This window comes from Euprymna scolopes, chromosome 5, assembly GCF_053919585.1.
Source record: "Euprymna scolopes isolate OS-2025 chromosome 5, ASM5391958v1, whole genome shotgun sequence".
Classification (NCBI taxonomy): Eukaryota; Metazoa; Mollusca; class Cephalopoda; order Sepiida; family Sepiolidae; genus Euprymna; species Euprymna scolopes.
In genome coordinates, this window is record NC_136486.1 from 18,866,715 (window position 1) to 18,887,894 (window position 21,180).

Consider the following 21,180-nt stretch of genomic DNA (forward strand, 5'->3'; position numbering starts at 1 on the left):
AGTTTAACAGGATGAGGGATGATGAGGATGCGGTGAAAAATTGAATTAGAGATGAGTAAAGAAACGAAGGCCGGAATCTAAGCATAAAAACATCATCCGGGATTTCTGTGTTTCAAATTCAATATTGAAAAACAAAATGGAGTAGATATTTACATGCCACTAATTATTGCGCGTCCTCGGGGCTCAGGTTTCACGTCGATTGTGCAAATGTGTTTGTTGAGCAACTCAGGTTGAACTTGGTCACAATGGACTCCCGCAATCATCAAAACTTCGCCAGAAACAAGGGAAAGGATTTGGTGGACGACGGGGTCGCTTTCATTCAAACTGGCTGCTTGTCACCAGCCATATTGTTTCGTCTAACGAAGCTGCTGATACAATAGAGATATAAAAAAAATACAGCGTGGCCGTAAGACGCAGCTGAACTAGGAAAAGGGCGTTTGATTTGATAAAGTCAGAGGTCAACGAGTACGGGTTAAGGTATTGTGAGCAAAAGTAGATGATACAAGAGAAAATATGCTTCTATGACAACATTATTCAAAATGGATGACAGCTAAGACAAGTCGGGTATCACTTAAACCTGTTTATTTGTTTAGTGAATAACAATGATAGCTATACGTACACACACGCACACACACGCACACACATATACACTCACACATAGACAATGTCACTTACAAATACATTTATGTATGTGTGGGTGTGTGTATGGAACGGTCACTACCAAACTACTTTGTCAATCTTTGGTCTACAGACTTGAAACTTGATATGTGGAATATTCGGAATTGTAGAATCAATTAATTTGGTTTTTAACCAGAAAAAAAGCTGTTAATGGTCAAACTTCAAAATTGGAACTTGGCAGGTGTAGTTCGACGTAATGTCCGGCGAATTAAGGAATTCTTAATGTTGCTTTCTAATTTTCTTTGTCGAATAATAAATTCTTGTAAATTATAATTTACAGTCTTTAACTTTGTTCTTTCATAGCGAGTTCTATTTCATATATTGGTTGCATTAAGATTTTTTTAAAATTTGATTAGAATTATCATATAAATATTAACATTTATATTCCCTTCTCTTTACAGAAGCTTTTGATTTGTAAACTTAATAATTATCTTTATATATATATATATAAACGTTGAGCGTCATATATATATATATGAAAAATAGATTGGAGGTGGAAGGACCTGAACGCTCAACGTTTCGCCCGATTTATGCGGGCTTTTTCAAGAAGGATAGACATTGACGAGAGGGTCGGAAGATTTGGGGCTATATATAATGATGGGGGGGAGCAACATGTTTTCTTATGTAAATTAGATGTCTATATACATATATACATTTTATGATTAGAGAAAATAATAATAAATTGGAGTAAACTAGCGTAGTGATTTGAAAGATTGCGTCTAAAAATAAAAAAGTAATAAAATAAATAAATTGATAAAATGAATTGAGAAAATTAATTGGGTTAAAAAAATATCGTAGAAATTTAAAAGATTGCGTCTAGAAATATAACCGCGATAGATTACATAAATAAAAACAATAAAATGAAAAGAGATTACGAAGGGAGTTTAAAAAAAATGAGAAACAATTGAATTGCTATAAAATAGCGTAGTAACTTAAAAGATGGCGTCTAAAAATAAGAATAGAAAGTGATAAAATAGCGTCTAAAAATAGACAGTAATAAAATAAAATACAGTAAATAAGTAAAATAAAAATAATAAAATGAAGTGAAATTACGAACGGATCTTTTTTATATATATGTTTCAAGTTTAACCTGTGTCGAAATTGTTCTCTTTAATAATTATTTTCGACAGATAGGAGTTTTCCACGTTGCTCCCTATCTATCGAAAATGAAATCTCGACCATCTTCCTGTTGTCATGACAAGGTCTTTCTTTCTGATCTTCTCTGAACACCATTGGGACAAACCGCCAAATCGAAGAGTGGGCGAATGTCCATAAAAATTCAAATACAGCCGAATTTTTTGTGAAATGTTAACAATAGGTATTTTACATCAATTAATAAACATTCGCCAAATTTCTGTTTCTTTGTCAATATTTAAAAAGTTATTTTAGTATGGAAGAAATTATCTGAGTGTTCAATTTTCCGTATGTAAGAACATTTTTTTTAAACATGTACATTAGTGTGATCGTCTATTGATATCACAGGTATCGATGGAATATCGCACTAATGTATAGTTTTCTTTGGAACATATACATAAATATAGATATGTATATAAGTGCTGGGACGATTAATCGGAATCGGAATCGGAAATCGGAAAAATTTGGGGGTATCGGAATCGGAAAAATTTGGGGGTATCGGAATCGGAAAAATTTGTGTCTATTTTCCGATGCCAAAAACGATTCTTTTAATTATCTTTTATTTATTTGATTTTAGTTTAAGAAAAATCTTCCACTGGTTATTATTATTATTATTATTATTATTATTATTATTATTATTATTATTATTATTATTATTATTAATAATAATAATAATAATAATAATAATAATAATAATAATAATAATAGTAGTAGTAGTAGTAGTAGTAGTAGTAGTAAATATTTATTGATTTTAACTCCCAGTAAAAGTAAAATCTATAGATGACTCTCGACGAGTGTATTTTTACGTTTGAGAAAATATACGATGTGTTTTTATGGTAATCGGCACAGTATAACAATTTCATAGTTAAATATTTAAAGATGTATGAAGAATCGGAATCGGTAATTGTATCGGAATCTGAAATTTAGTACGGAATCGGTAATTGCATAGAAATCAGGAAAATATCGGAATCGTCTCATCACTAATGTGGCACTATATTTTAGTGCCCCGGTTTTAGTGGTTGTTAGCACCCCCCCCTCTATGGCCGTGATTTGGCCGTAGGCGGAGGGATACACTAGTGACTGGCTGATAGTGTCACACTAATGTATGTGTCGATATTAAACGACTTTTTCAATAAATTCACTAAGCGTAATTTTTTAATTCATCACTCGCCTGAAGACGACTCATGTAAGTCGAAAACGTTCAGGACTATGGAAATTTTTTTGTTACACTCCAACAGAACAATCGAACATTGGTCAAATGAAAAAAAAAAGAAAAACGGATCGCAGGAGAAACAAACAGGAATTATCCCTACTGTTCAGTGAAACATGTATTTGCGTGTGTGCATTAATTTCGTCAAGTTTTCTCATTAGTAATTCGACGTTCTTCTTTGTCTATGTAAAAATAATTAAAAAATAAACTTACGTATGTGTATATGTTTATATATTTGTATGTACATGATTTTTTTTATTAAATTAATTAATCAATCATTATAAAGTTTGGTGCACGGTTAATAGATTTAAGAGTGAGCAATATTAATTTAATTTATGCCAAAAGGGGCGATTAGATGAGACGACATCCTTCGTTGAAAATTCAGATGAAGCCGATTTTTTGAAATTCGAGCAATATGATTCATATCATATATCAATTAATCTTATTATAAATTTTCCTAATGTCTGCCTGTGTGTGTGTGTGTGTGTGTGTGTGTGCGTGTGGCGCGGTTTATCTCAGCCTACCGGCAACCCACCCAGGCAAGTAAGGTACCGAAATGAAGCTTATGACCCAGCGGATGTTTTAGGGATATTTATATCCTTGTTTGGTGTATGGAAATGCCAAAAAAAAAAAAAAAAAAAAAATGCAGAAAAAAAAAAATGCAGAAAAAAAAAAAAATAAAATAACGATTTACTAAACAACGTTTTATTTACTGGATATTTTTCCGGTACAGTTGGGCAAACTTGGGTTCTTGTATTTTTAAAATTTCAGTATCTGAAGTATTTGAAAGCGTTTTAGGAGGTGCAATGTGTTTTTTAATAGAAAATAAATTATCAGAGTGCTCAATATTAAGTACGTAAGAGCATATATCTTATTTTAAAGAACATTATACATTAGTTTGATCATCTATCGACACCGCAGATATCAATAATAGATCAAATTAATGTATACTTGTCGTTGGAACATATATATATATATATATATATATATATATATATATATATATATATATATATTTCCACGATCAAACGACGTCGCAGCTCACACAAGCCCTAAAGCCAACAAAGCGGAAGTCCAAAACTCGAGTTTCGCCCTCATTTGGACTCATCAGTTGAACACATCCGAACTCAGGATTCGAAACCCAAATCTCTTGCATGCGAGGAGAATACCCTACCACCTGAGCTCGAATAAGCTGCGACGTTGTTTGACTGGAAATTATTATATCACCCTCAGATTTTGTAAATTATATTATATATATATTATATATATATATATATATATGTGTGTGTGTGTGTGTCTGTGTGTGTGTGTGTATGTGTGTTGTATTTTTGTATCTAATAAGGGGGACCGATGTGATCGTCTAATGTTCTGTCTGTTTGTGATATTTCATATCTAATTGTTCATATGCTTTTGTGCGTGTGTTATAGTATACATTTCTTGGATTTACTGGATTCCAGGAAAAGAAATTATCTAGTCTGGTTGAGTATCCAGCTTTGTGCTTCTACTTGAGGTAACGTAAGTTGAACAAGGAACACCATTCCTCTTAAAAGTTAATGTTGACTAGCCATACTGAGATTTTATTTGAGCCACAAATACTATATAATTTTAAAAAGAGTAATAAAAAATGCAAGAGAGCTATATGCCCAGTCTGTTAAATCCAAAGTAGCTAATCAGCGGCTTGGTTCCCACCAGTTTTGGCAAATAACAAATAGGATCCTGAACAGAAGTGTGCGTTCTATCCCAACAATTATCAATGGACCAGAGGTCATCTCATCAGCATCAGACAAGGCCAAACTATTTGCAAAGAACTTTGCAGCTAATTCTACCCTATGCGACAATGACCATCAACTCCCCATATGTTCTCCTATAACACAGAACACGCTAGGTAACATACAAATATCTCTGCTTGAGGTCGCCAAGCTAATCAAGAACCTTGATGCCAGTAAAGCAACTGGCCCTGACGGCATCCCAATTATAGTGTTAAAAAAGCTTCAACCAGAACTTGCTCCCATACTTACGAAAGTGTTTAAGCGTTGCCTTAAGGAGAAGTGCTTTCCGACTCCCTGGAAAATCTCATCAGTATGCCCTGTATTTAAGAATTCAGGTGATAAGTCATCTCCCTCTCAGTACAGACCAATAAGTCTCTTGTGTTATGAGTAAGTTGCTGGAATCCATATTAAATAGAGAAATAGTAAACCACCTCAGCAGAAACAATCTTCTTAGTGACACACAATATAGTTTCCGTTCTGCAAGATCTACCGCAGATGTGCTAACGGTTATATCACAGGATTAGTGAATCTCTTGACAAAGGCTTCCTTTCAAGGGCAATTGCTCTTGACATATCAAAGGCCTTCGACAAGGTATGGCATAAGGGTCTACTTCACAAGATTTCCAGCTACGGTATAACTGGAAATGTTTTCTCAATCATTAAATCATTTCTCTCTGATAGGCTCATAAGAGTAGTGGTCGATGGACAAAAATCAGAGGCCTGCAGTATTAATGCTGGAGTCCCTTAAGGGTCATTCCTGAGTCCAACTCTCTTCCTGATCTACATCAATGACCTCCCTAAGCACATACTTAAATCATTCGTTAACATCTATGCTGATGACACGAGCATCTACGGCAACACATCAAAGGCTGTAAATGACAAAGTTCTCTCTGATTCTCTCTCCTCTGATATCGAGCGCGTGGTTCAGTGGAGGAAGACGTGGCTGGTTACCTTTAATGCATCTAAAACCAAACTCCTATCTTTACATCATCAACGCTCTGATCCCCATCTGGCATCAATTGAAATGGATGGCTCTCGTCTAGGAGAAGCCCCGTGTTTTGACAAGCTTTTGGGTTTGTCCTTTACTCCTGATCTGAAATGGAACACGTACATCAAGTCTGTTGCCAAGGTCGCTGGAAATATGGTGGGATCCTTCTACCGCTCCAGAAGATATCTCATTACTGATGCAATTCTCTATCTATATAAAAGCTAAGTACGTCCAAGGATGGAATACTGCTGCCATATCTGGGCAGGAGCTGCTAAAAACAGCCTATCCTGTCTTGACAGAGTACAAAAAAGACTTCGTGGCTTAGTGGGGGGTGCCCTTTTCTCTATCCTGCAACCTCTCTCCCACAGAAGAGACGTTGCGAGCCTATCTTTGTTTTATCGTTATTTCCATGGCAGGTGCTCGTCTGAACTCCAATCTCTGGTCCTCCTCGCAAATCTTTCACGAAAAACACCTTCCTAGCGGAATCCACTGTGAAAAAATTCCCCCACTCTTTATCTGTGCCTAAATAAAAACGTGGATTCCATGAACAAAGCTTCTTTCTTAGAACTGCACGCCTGTGGAACTCTGTTCCGTCTGTCTGCCTCCCACCTGACTACAACTTGGATGTGTTCAAGTCCAACGTTAACAAATTCCTAATGAACCGCCCTCTTAAGTAAACACTTCATTAAATCTCCACACTAACGTACTGTACTTGCAATAACCCTTATCCCTGAGTGACTTCCGGGCCTTGATTAGTGGTGACCACCGTGTAAAAAAAATATTTAGTTAGAGTTAACTTGTGGGGAAATTATCCTCATGACAGATTGATCTGACAAAAACCTTAGACACACGAGGATAGTTTCTAAGCATTCATGTTCTTTCATTCACCATTCACCATTGTGTATTTGAAACTGAAAAAGGAACAACTAAAAAAAAAAAAACTTTGAAAAAGTCATTAAATGGCTATAGTCACTTATCGTCGAATGAAATCATTTAAATATTAATTTCGGCAAGTTTTGCCATTAGTAATTCGACGTTCTTCTTTTCTTTCATTCAAAAATCATTTAAAAACAAGTATCATAAATTTAAAGAACGATAACACCAGATTTCTGGACACGTTTTTCCATTCTTTTACCGAAAATAAAATAAAAAAGTAAATTTCTTTATTATGTTTTCTATTAGTTTTGTGTTTTATTTTAATTCTTCGTTTTTTTTATCCATACAAAATTCATATTTTATTGAATTTTTCCTTTTATTTTTCTTTCTTTTTCTTTTTCTTTTATTTTTCTTTGTTTTCGCTTATTTATATTCTTGAACAAGCTTTGCATAGAATCTTTATTTATATACAAAAAATTAAAAAAGAGAGAGAAAAAAAGTTTCGTTTTTCGATTGACATTTCAAGTTTTGATTCCAACTAACAATGAACACCCGCTTCTTCCCGCCATCGCTCTCCGCACAAAAAAGAAAAACATCGCCATCTCTGAAACATTTCTTCATTGTTGTCGCTTGCCTTTGGCCATTTTTCTATTTGCAGCAAAATAATACAGGAATCTCAACACGTAAATGAAAAGAAGACATTAAACAAAATGTCACTGAACACAGCATCCTTTATTTTTATTCTTATATTAAAAACATTTTTCTTATTGGAACCATCAAGTCTCGAACACATGAAAGATATAAATCAATATAATTGAATGTGTTTGCGTTATATTTTTATATCATGCAAAACATATATTAACATTTATGGATATTATATTATACTAGTCGTATATACCCGGCGTTGCCAGGTTAATACATATTGCCAGGCGGAGGTTTTTGTTACTTACTATTGAAGTTACGCCAAATATCCTCACTTCTTACGATTTTCCCGAACGTAGACCATATTTTGGATTTATGGACGCATAAAACATGGTCATCATCGTCTATAAAAATTAAACAGAAAAATAGGTCTTATAACCTAAAGGGAAAAAACTCTCATAGTTTAAATAAATAAACAAAATTACTTCCGTTTTCAAATGCAACTGGTATCGGTAAAATACGTTAAGTTAAGTCTTGAGTTTTTTTTTATTTTCTATTTTTTTTTTTAAAGGTAGTCACCACTTATCACGGCCCGGAAGCCACTCGGGATAAGGGTTATTGCGTGTAAAGTACGTTAGTATTGGAGATTTGATAAAGTGTCTTACTTAAGGGGGCGGTTCATCAGGAATTTGTTTATGTTGGACTTGAAGACATCCAGGTTGTAGACAGGTGAGAAACAGGCAAACAGAACAGTTCCACAAGCGCGTGCACTTCTAAGAAAGAAGCTTTGTTCATGGAATCTACGTTTTGGTTTTGGCACAGATAAAGAGTGGGGAAAATTTTTTATAGTGGTTTCAGCTAAAACTAAATTAAACAAATCAACTTCTCATACTATTTCTATATTCTATATAGAATAATTAAAGCAATTCTATTACAACAAACAATAACATGGATCTAATTATTAAAAAAAGGTTTTCTTTAAGATTCTCACCAGAGTGCAGAAAGACCCGGCACTGGAAAAATGATGGGTCAACGGCCAATACCTTAGCATATGGATCAACGCAATCTCTATCTATGTGGTGTTCGTATATGATGGGGCTGTGGTAGAGGATGCTCACTAGTTATGCCCAGAAAAGACTCCCAACATATTAACCTCGCAGAACTCGACGCCATTCGTAAATGAATTCCCTGGAAGACGACCACCTTGCATTTGTTCACACGATAATAAAATTAGTGAAAGAATACGCGATGTCGATGGATATGCCCTTGGTCAAATCTGACCAAAACAAGACGGATCAATTGACGAGAGTTCCTTAAATGTGGCTTGATGCAATTGAAAGGAACATTAAGCCTGTGCAACATACCTGCACTGCATTCATGAGCTCAGTCGGGCTTGCCCAGATGAAGATTCTTCATCGACAATGCTGTCATCTGGTGTGAGAGGAACTCTTTACTTTGCGAAACAGATTGACTCTGTGAGTGAAGAGTGTCAATTGATCGATCCGTGCACCCATGCACTTGTCAGAGAATGCGTTAAACGTTAAACAAGCACGGCATCGAGTAGCGATGAATATTACCCATTGTAACGCGGCCCACTTTTTGATATTGATTGACTGCGGCCCACTCGGTTTGCTATTTGATGACGCCTTCCTCGGCAAGATACGAAAAAAGTAATCAATCAGCCGAAGACGCTCTTCTATGAGCGGGGATCGCCGACAGAGATTCTGGCGGATAATAACTGCTTTTCGGAGCAGCTTGTTTAATACCTTTCTTGATGAGTGAAGAATCTGACTTCGATTCCGCTGTCCCCTCTAGTAACGGCATCATCGAGTGATATCACAGAAATATTATAATGATGGCAACTAGAAAACGGTGTACTATACCGGAAGCAGTATACTAGTACAACGTCACGCCGAAAGACAACGTGTCCTATGCTACAGCACCTGCCAACATTTCTTATTTTTTCTGCCTCATTGACTTTCACTTTGTGAATTGCTGCAATGGCGAATTCTACTATTGGCGTAGTTCCATTTTTCTCATTGTAGACTATTATCACTTCACGTCTCCTCTATTTTTGTTTTTATACAGTTTGTTCAAATTGTGTTATTTTGTGCAGCTGTAGCAATTCCGTTTCTCTTTTTAAGTGTCTTTTCTATTTCCATGTATTTACACATGTCATTACTTTAGTCCTGTAGTTGCTGTTTTCCCATTTTGTTTTCCTCTTCTTTTTCCCTACAAGGTTTACCTTGGCGGTCGTTTTGATGCCGGTAATCAATTTTTTACTCTTGTTCACCCCAAACAAGTCATAGTACCACTTGGACTTGAGGGGTTACAATTTGGGACCATGTCTACTTGGAATCATGTGAGGAGATAAGTGCGATGCCTGTTCACATTACATTTAAACCTCTGCAAATTGATACAGCCAGGGAAGCTAGAAAAAGGAAGGGAATTCTCAAGTCTTGCAGTCCGAGGGAAGAAACTTTTAGAGTAGAAGGCTTTCCGGTATCTAGGGACTTCTATAGTGAAAGGGTGGGATTTTGCTGCTAATAGGTTTGTCGAATATATGTGCAATGAATTCGTCAGAGCACGTTCAATAAGAATACTTGCAAAACAGAAATATACATGCAATATTACGGAGCTTGGTTTCTTTATAATTATAGTTATATATTTGTTGGTCCACCGACAAAAAGAGGGTGGACCTGTAAATTCACTCTTGTCCGTTTGTCTGTTCGTCTGTCCGCACTTTTCTAAATAATTACGCTTTGGAATCTTTTGAAATTTTGCACAAACATTAAACATGGCATGAGTAAAAAAGTAATAGAACGGATTTTCCTGGAAAACTCCGGTTGCCCCTCTATGGGTGCCTTTCGGGTTAAAATGGCTAAAATTAACACTTTTGTGCTTATTAAAAAAATTGATGCCTATGATTTTTATAAAACTTTCTGAAAAGTTGTAACTAACTGATTTCTTTATAATTTCGTTTGTCTATACTTCGCGATAACTCTTGGGTGTGCCCCAGGAGCTTTTTTAGGGCTAATAAAGACTCCATTTTTGGGACTATTTTACCATATTTTTTCCAAATTTTCTGTGTATGTCTATTTAGCAATTTTGCATGGGACTGAACTCAAATTCAAATATGTTAAGGCCTTGGAAGACTTTCGGGGCTTAATGGAAGTGGCAAATGATGGACTTAGTCATTTCTTTTTTTGCATGCTGCAGAACTCAAATGTACATATGTTAAGACATAAAACTGCACAGTTTGTTCATTTTCACCAGGAGTTGACGTCCTCTCGGGACTTTCGGGGCTAAATGGCATGGGGGGAATCCTGAATTTAGTCATTTTTTATGCCTCGTTCACTGTGCACCCATGAGGGACCATGCATGCTTTATTTGCTATTCTTTTTTTCGCATCGTATACTTAATCTTCAATTTGAACGAGTTTTCTTTCCCTTCTTTCCTTTCTACATAGAGTCGCTAAGTATCATCTTTCGATTGCAGTGCACTGTGCATTGCCATAAGTTTCTTGGTTCTAGGCACGGAAGTTCCACTTTTGTCCACTTTATCTTACTAGTATTTATTCATTTTATAAGGGTTTCACTATATAATTAAGTTTCGAAGAGCATTTTAAAAAATTCTTATCGAATATTTCCTTTTAATAATCTAGTTTGCCTGTGCTGATTTAATAGTGTTTACTACAAGAATGTTTAGTCGTAGTTTTTTACTCCATCAATGTGTCTTCATCACCTAACAATTGCTGCTTCGAGTTTGGTCCTCTTTAATTCAAGTAACCCTAACCTTAACCCTAACACTTTTTCATTCCGAATCAAGTGTTGTATCCACACGTATATTTGAGTAATCAATACGTTGTGTGCATGGGTGTGTGTTTACACATATACAGAAAACAGTAAATTTAACGCATACAATAAACATATAAACAGTTCTATAAAACGAGCTGCTATCTCTAGTCCACATAACTTTAGTTGGGTTTCCATCGTCGCCACTTCTTGCCGTTTGATTCTTACTTGTCTTATGGACGCTGGAACAAAGATCCTTTCCAAATATAGGATGTCATGCGAGTAAACACAAAGACAATTTATTTTGTTCCAAATTTATTTTGGTCTACAAATACACGCATCGGGTTGAGCCGCAAGCAGGCAGATTATTTCTTTGAAAACTCAAATTCTACTCACAAGTGCTGATTGATTAGATGATTGAAACGTCCGTTCGTTTCACTATCGTGACTCTGACTAACTCTCCTCAGCTGCTTTTTTTGTTCTCTGAAATTGACCTGTTTCGATATTAGATAATTACACCATACTTATTTATTTTTTTGTACAGCCATTTTCTTACAAATATTTAATTTGTATTTATTTGTTTCACAACCGTATAGTCTAAATTCCTTAGGTAAAATATAGGGCAGTAACGGGAAATACCTGAATAACTCGGGCGATAAGATATGGTTTGACAGAACGTCGATTAGGAGAAAGGGAGATTAGATAATATTAACATATGAGGGAAGTTCCAAAGGTAATGACTCCTATGATTTTTATTTCGCCCAATTGGATCAGAGAGGAGTTCAAACAGCACTATTATAATGACTGAACTTATGCATTCATGACCTAAAAGTGTTATCCCTCTGTTGAAGATATTGATGGTGTAAGACTCTAAGAAAGCGCCTCTGTCATGGATGTACGTCAGAAGCAGAGAGTCGTCATTGAATTCTTTGATGCAGAAAAAATCAACATTTATCGGCGCTTGTTGAACGTTTACGAAGCCGATGCCAGCACAATCAGAAGATGAGTCCGTCGATTTCAAAGTGGCGATATAGATTTTTAGTGACAAAGCGCACCCAGGACTTTTACGAGTAAGAGATCAAAAGAGACCAACAAAAGTGCATTGAGAATGGTGGTGACTTTGTAGATAAATGAATTCTGGAATGAAAAATGGCCGCTCGTTTTAATGGTACAACTTTCGTCTTTGTAGATCATCAACTTTTAAGTTAAAAAATATAGGGTCTTACTTTTGAGGAAAACCTCCAGTCTGGGTCGTAACTGGTTGGAAACGTTCAATGCTGCCAAGACTAAGGTAATTTTTAATACTCACAAGAAACCTTCTCAACCACTGATTGCCATGGCTAATGATACACTGCCTAAAAGTATTTCTCTCAAGCTCCTAGCATTAACATTCACAGACACCATGAATTGGAACAAACACATTAAGGCAATTGTCAGGGCTGTTGCGAAGAAGGCGGGCTCTTTTTACCGTGCTAAAAGACCACTAATATCTGAGAGTACCCTGTATCTCTACAAGGGCATCGTTCGCCCATGCATGGAGTATTGTTGCCACATCTGGGCTGGTGCATCTGCCACTAGTCTCTCGCTTCTAGACAGGGTTTAAAAAAGAGTCGCCAACCTAATAGGTTCTACACTATCAACCAAGCTCCAACCTCTGTCCCATCGCTGAAGTGTAGCATCCTTGTGCCTGCTTTACAAGTATTTCAATCGCAAGTGCTCTAACGAACTCCGAGCATTAGTAACCCTCGACGACAATACACTCGACAAACCTGACAAGCAACAAAATCTCACCCCTACACTGAGAAATCCCTTAATGTTGCAAAGCCTTATACTCTATTAGCTTTTTCCCTCGATCTACTGCATTTTGGAATTCCTTCCCGGGCTCCTGCTTCCCTGACTAGTATAAACTAGTAGTGACATGTATAAATTCAAGTTTGATGTGAACAGACACGTCGCTACTCAACTCAATATCCCAGTAAATCTGGTTCTAAATAGTAGCCCCTAACGACTAAGTGGCCCTGTGCCTTCTTTGGGATGAAATCACAAAAAAAAGAAAAAAAAAAGAAAAAAAACTTCAGTCAAACGGTGATAAATGAATTTCTCCATAAGAAGGAGGTAATGCGTAGGATCGAACAGTACCATACTTCATTCAGTCATGAGATTTGCTAATCATAAAAAAACTAGTTCTTGCTACTTAAGAAATGACATTAAATCTCGTCGTTAATATCTTTTCTCCTTTTAAAATTGGTATTTTATCAACATTATTCATTTATTCATATCTTTAAGGAAAAAAAGTAATAATTTTAAATAAAAAAGGCAAGAATGAATAAACTGGTTCGTCGAGTGTCGAGCTGCGTGAAGAGGATCTCGAGTTGGGCATCGGACTCTTCGTTTGTATTTGTTTTATAATTTCGCTGTGCATCTTCGTCGATTACCTTTTAATGGCGTCTGCCACGCGCGAATATCAATGGACTTCGATTGAAAGGCGGGAAAACTTGCGTGGAATATCAAAACTAATGTTTTTTTTTCTGATTCATTTCGTTCTTTTGTGATTACTTTTTTTTTGTTTGAAATTTACAAGTAAATGATTAAAAATCGCATCATTCGCACTCGATTTAACTTGAATAAATGAGTGGATCGGATAAAAAAAACAGTGAAGGAAAATTGACGGGAAATCAGAAAAAATAGAATGGATTAGAATAAAACAAAAAAATATAATGAAAAGAAATATGAAAGTCAAATTGGTAAAATATATAAAAATAAAGGGATAGCATCGAGAATAGTGAAACGCGAAGGGAGTGTAGAGGGAGTTTTGCATGGAAAGAAAGATACAGTGGATGTATATGTATATAGGGGGGATGAATATAAAAGATAACATGGAAAGGGGAGGAAGAGGAGGAGAAGGGGACAAGAGATTGGGAAGAGATAAATACATAACATTCTAGAGGAGGAATGGAAGAGTGAGTGCGTTAAATAAATAAAAAAAAAACAAATAAATAATGAAGAAAGATGAACACACACACACACACACACACACACACACACACACACACACACACACACACACACACACATATATATATATATATATATAGAGAGAGAGAGAGAGAGAGAGAACCTAATATAAAGGGCAAGAGAAGGCAGGGGTTGAGTAGGATAAATAAAATGCTAGATATATAAAAAATTAATAAAGAAAGAAAGATACAATGGACGAATATGTATATGAAGAGAAGACATAATATTAAATACAAAATGTAGAAAAAGGAAGAGGAGGAGTGAGAGAGAGAGAGAGAGAGAGAGAGAGAGAGAGAGAGGGGGGAGACAAAAAGAAAGCGAAATAGATCAAATATTATATTAAACAAATAAATAATAAATGAACTCTAGAGCCAAAACTGAAGAGCCAGTGCTCAAAACTTATATATTAGATATTATAAAAAGGCTGACTGGGAAACCATCAAAGATCTTATCAGAAATGCCCCATGGGGAAATATTTTTTCTCTTCCTGCTGAACAGTGCGAAAATGAGACCACTGAATGGTTCAAAACTGCAATTGAAGCACATGTTCCCATGCGGAAATTTTAGAGCAAGCCCCACTCTCCCCAATGGTTTACTTCTACTTGCGCAACTGCCATTGCTCAAAGGCAGCAAGTATACTGCAGATTTAACAGACATAAGTCCAGTTCAAACAGACAGAAGTATATAGAAGCTAGAAGTAACGTTAAGAAAGAAATAGCGACAGCTAAGAGAGAATTTACTGAAACCACTAAAAAACGCATCGAAGCACAAAAATTAGGAACTCGTGTCTTCTGGAAAATCTACAACAGTGTAGTAAATAATGGGCAATCAACAATTCCTCCACTAACCAACAATCACGAGGTTGTTTACTCAGCAACCAACAAGGCTAACATGCTTGCCAGTCGGTTTGCATCCAACTCCACACTGGAACCTTTCAACCACTCTCTACCTGACTTTCCTTTGCGGACAGACGTCACACCAGACGATCTGAAAATCACCCCTGCTCAGGTGCATGCTATTATAAAAACCTTGACACTTCAAAGGCATGTGGACCCGATCTCATCCCAGCTGTGCTATTAAAAAAGTGTTCAGCCGAAGTAGCTCCAATTCTCTCCAAACTCTACAACAAATGACTTAATGAATCTTGCTTTCCGGACTATTGGAAAACTGCTTCTGTGGTACAAGTATTCAAGAATTCTGGGGAAAGAACTGACCCATTAAATTATCGCCTCATTAGCCTCCTCCCACTTTTGGCCAAAATATTTGAGACCTTAATTAACTATGCTCTAGTCCATCACCTTACAGATGCTAAACTTCTGACTGACCAACAATATGGATTTAGACAAGCCGTTCCACAGCAGACATCCTAACTGTAATCTGAACATATATACCAGTCACTGGACAAAGCGGGGGAGGGCAGAGCGGTAGCTCTAGATATATATAAGGCTTTTGATAGTGTATGGCATGAGGGTCTCCTCAGGAAAATTAGATCATACGGTATCACTGGTAGAATACTTAACATAATTAAATCCTTCTTAGATAAGAGAAGAATCCAGGTTGTCATCGACAGTCGTACATCTAAGCTATATGATATAAATGCGGGAGTGCCCCAAGGGTATATCCTTGGACCTCTACTGTTCCTAATATTCATAAATGACCTCCCTAACAAAATTGTCTCTGAGATGGGTATATATGCTGATGACACCACGCTCTATAACAGACACGACAGGAAAACAAGTGAACACATATCTAAAGAAATGGCAGAAACACTAGAGGATGACCTCCAATCTGTAGCGGAATGTGGACAAAAATAGATAGTCACGTTCAATGGCGCCAAGACTAAACTTGTTTCCTTCAATAATTGCAAGAAACTTTCTCTACCACCAATAGCAATGGCCAACGACTCTTTATCTGAAAGTACATCTTTTAAACTCCTTAGCCTAACGTTCACAGGAAACATGAGTTGGAACAATTACATTGAAAGCATTGCCAGGGCCGCTGCGAAGAAGGTAGGCTCTTTCTACCGTGCTTGAAAACTACTAACACCCGCAAGTATCCTGTACCACTATAAGGCCACCATTCGCCCATGTATGGAGTATTGCTGTCATATTTGGGCTGGTGCATCTGCTACTAGTCTCTCGCTCCTAGACAATGTTCAAAGGAGAGTCGCCAATCTGATAGGCACTGAACTGGCATCTAAGCTTCAGCCTGTGTCCTATCGACGAAATGTTGCAACCCTCTGCCTGTTCTACGGGTAATTTAATGGCGAATGCTCTGACGAACTGCAAGCATCGCTAGACTTTGGAATTCCATTCCAGGTCCCTACTTTCCCAACTGTACTGGCGTGCAGAAGGTCTAGTGTAACGTGAACCGACATCTTGCTGCCCAAATCCCTACATAGTACCCAAATAGTTGTTACCCCTGATAGTAGCCCCCTACATCAAAGTGGCAATGTGCCTTGTATGGGGTGAAAATGTAAAAAACAAAAAACAAAACAAAAAAAATACAAATAAATACAATAATTGTACCAAACGACAAACACAGAAAGGAAAGGAATAGATTGAAAAAGCGAAAGAAAGGTAAATAAATAAAGAATATATATCTGTATCTCTCTGTAAATAGACGTATTAACTTAAACAATATGAACGTGAATTTAATGTATATTTCTGCGATTTTGAGATGTTTAATAAATTTGCATATGCTCTGAAAGTGTAAATCCATTTTCATTGAGCTTAAAAACTGTTGCAATTTTAAGATAGCCTTATTTAATATATATATTATAAATGTATATTTTCTTTAAGGAAAGCTCATATATATATATATATATATATATATATATATATATATATATATATATATGTGTGTGTGTGTGTGTGTGTGTGTGTATAAAATAAATAAAAATAAATCGATAAAATTAACAAATAAAAAATAAAAATGAATAAAAAAGACAAAAAATGAAAACAAAGTTGAACGCGAATAGATAAAATTTTCACCCCAAACAAGGCACATTGCCACTTTGATGTAGGAGGCTACTATCAGGGACATAATCTATAGGACACTATGTAGGGAGTTGAGCAGCAAGATGTCTGTTCACATTACACTTGAACTTCTGCATGCCAGTACAGTTGGGGAAGCAGGGACTCGGAAGGGAGTTCCAAAGTCTAGCAGTTCTGGGGAAAAAACTACTGGAATAGAAGGCTTTCTTACACCTAGGGATCTCTACTGTTTAGGGTCGGATTTAGCTGCTTGTCGGGTTTGTTGGGGAGGTTTACGTCGAGGGTTACAAGTGCTCGCAGTTCGTCGGAGCATTCACCATTAAAATGCTTGTAGAACAGACAGAGGGAAGAAAGGTAAATTTCAGTGATTATTATTCACTTACTTGGAGTAATTACACAGGCCATCATCAAAAATTTCTATTTGAGAACAACTTGCGGTGTTTTCTGGAGTCTAGGTGACAACAAGTCTCCCAAGATTTCCAGTACTCTCCACCTCTTTTGATATCCAGTTTTGATTTCTCATCGGTCTTCTCTGGAATTTGGGTGGCAATAAGCCTCCTCAAGGTCCCAATCCTCTTTGCATACATCCAGCGGAGGTCTGGCTAGTGCTTCCTCTCCTCGGTCTTTCCACCCTCTTTGACCATCCTCGCTTATTTTGTGTAGCGTCAGTTTTTGATCACACACACACACACACACACACACACACACACACACACACACACACACACACACACACACACACTATGTGACGCTCCTTTTACATATGTAGCATTTTCTGTATGTTTAGTTTGTGCTTGTGGCTCATGTGTGTTAATATTTGCATTCAAAGTGTTTCCTTAATATTTTAGCCGTTTTCATTACTATTATCCGTTGATTTTTCTCAGCCATCCCTCTGATTCCAATATCATCCATTCTCTTTTCAAAAAATTTCGGTATTGTTCCTAGCGTTCCTACTACTACTACTACTACTACTACTACTACTACTACTACTACTATTATTATTATTATTATTTATTTATTTTCAAGAATTATTTTACGCAAATCATCAGCAATGATTACTCACTTACGATAACCGGTTTTGTTTCCTGAAGTTTGAGTGACAACAAGTCTACCCTGATTTTCAGTATTCTCCACCTCTTTCGAGACATATTGCAAATGATTTTGCGTTAACGCAACAGCTGCTTACCATTGATTTCTCGCTGTCAACCACCATAGGAGTCTTTGAAATTTGGGTGGCAATAGGAGTTTTCGCATAAGTCATCATCATGTATCGCTCACTGGCAAAAACAGTCGTAAATTTTCAATACTTTTGGCCCTTTTTAGTAACCATTGCAAATCACTTTGCGTTCTCGCAGTAGCTGTTTACCATTGGTTTCTCAATGATAATGATAAGAAATACAAAATGATTTGCTAAGATTGCAGAAATGGGTGGAAAGTTGTATTTATTTACTATTTATTCATCCCAAACAAGACACTATGCCAATAATCGTAAGCGGCTAATAGTCGGGACCAGATTTGCAGGCAACTAGGTAGGGAGTAGCAGCGAGATGCCTGTTCATATATCTGCATGTCATCACCGTCAAGGAAGCAGGGGCATGGGAGGGAATTCCAAAGTCTAACAGTTCAAAGGAAGAAGTTATTTAAGTATAAGGCTTTACGGCATCTAGGGATCTCTATGGTGTAGGGGTGGTATTTTGTTGCTTGTCTGGCTTGTCGGGGATATTCACGTCGAGGGGGTACTAGTGCTTTGAGTTCGTCCGAGCACTTACCATTAAAGTACTTGTAAAACAGACACAGGAATGCCACATTACGGCGATGGGAAACCCGGTGAGACTTGTTGTTATTCAGACTCCAGGGAACGCCATTGATTATTGCCGGTGAAATAGACGAAACGATGAACCACATGATAAACGAATGCAGCAAACTATCCCAATACGAATACAAAAATAGGTATGATCAAATGGGGAAGACAGTACACTGGGAAGCATGCAAACAACTGCATCTTGAACATCCAGACAAATGGCACAAGCACAAACCAGCAGCCATACTTGAAGGCGGAAATCATAAAATCCTATGAGACATGGATGTACAAACAATGAACGCATCCAAGCAAGAAGACCGGATGTCATAATAGTTAATAAAGAAGGAAAATTCCGGCCAGATCGTAAATTTTTTTGTTCTAGTAGCCACAGAGTGAATATCAAGGAGACGGAGAAGCGAAGCCAATACTCAGAACTGGCCAGAGAGCTCAAAATGATTGTGAAAATGAATAAAGTCAAGATAACACTAATAATCGTAGGAATACTAGTAACAATCCTTAAAAACCTCGAAAAACAAATGGGAGAGATTGGAATCAGAGAGATGGCAGGGAAGACACAACGGATAATAATGAAAACAGCTGAAATATTAAAGAAAAACCCCCGAATGTAGAGACTAATACACATGAGTTACAAACGCTAACCGAGCATATAGAAAATGCAACATCATTGAAACAAAAAGATGGAAGAACATCACATGGAATCAAGAAAACTGAAACCGCAAAATTAAAAGTTTACTATGACCCCCCCCCAATATGCAGTGTCAGCATCGACTGGAACCACACCAAATAGTAGTTAAGAGTAAAGGAGTATGGAAAGACCGAGGAGAGAAAGCACTAACCAGACCTCCACTGGACGAGTTCGAAGAGGATTGGGACCTTGAAGAGGTTTATTGCCACCTAAATTCTGGAATGCTCGTTGCCAGCGAGAAATTTTATGGTAGACGGCTGTTGCGATAACGCAAATTCATTGGTAATGGTTATCGAAATATGTGGAAAACACTGGAAATCTGGGGGGGGGGATTAATTGTCCCCCAGACTCCAGGGAACACCACAGATTGTCGTTGGTGAGTAATCTCTAGTGGTGACCTGTTTGAGAACTGCTAGTGAATAATAATAACAACAACAACAACAACAACAACAACAACAATAATAATAATAATAATGAGGAATTAAAGACGTAATAGAAAAAAGAAATGAAGAGAGGAGAAATGGAAAGAGTAAAGAGAAAGAGAAAGAAAGAGAGAGAAAGTGAAAGTGTGTGTGTGTGTGTGTGTGTGTGAGAGAGAGAGAGAGAGAGAGAGAGAGAGAGAGAGAGAGAGAGAGAGAGAGAGAAGGAATGAATAATAATAAAAGTAAAGAAAAAAAATATAAGAGAGATGATTAAAAGTCTAAAAATTGTCTAAAGAATAATCCACTCCCCCCAAAAGCAACCAAAAAAAAAAAAAAAAAAATAACCTAAGAAGAATAAAAATGTTTCCCAAATATTCTCTAAGAAAAAAAGTTAAACTAATCTAAAAAAATAAAGAAAGAATCAACTTTTTAAAGAGAAATCCTCAACTCTGAAATAGTGATATGCAGTGAAGAGCGCCCGCTGCGCAATGTCATGTCGAATGCCTAATAAATATCGTGTGTGCAGTGCTGACCCTAATGTGTCAGTAAAAGTGCACTGACTGCCAATTATTATGCATGAAAAAACATGTCCGTCCTATGCAATTTTAATTGGGAGCAAGCGGCCATTGTGATAATGTTATCAATTTGACAGACTCTCATGGCAGGCCGAGAAACATGGACGGAATAACGACTTATAAAACATTTGCCTTTCACTGCCGGATGCGCGTCACAACGCATGCGCATTTATACACATGCGCTTATGCAAATGATTGTGTGTGTAAGTCTCAAAATACGTGTGCTCAGAGAATCAGATTCATGTATTCAATATAGCTATACACAACCGTGTGTTTTCATCGGATTTTTTTTCAATAAGAGCTAACTGAAAAAAAAAAAAAAAAACCCCAACAGAATTCTATCTTCGTAATACACACTATGTGCATGGAGAGAAATTTAATGCCTACAAGAGAGAATTTGAATGCCTACAAGAGAGAATTTGACTGCATACAGGAGAGAATTTGAAAGTCTACTAGTGAGAATTTAAATGCTTACAGGAGAGAATTTGAATGCCTACAGGAGAGAATTTAAATGCCTACAGGAGGGAATTTCAATGCTCACAGCGAATTTGAACGTCCATTTAAATGACTACAAG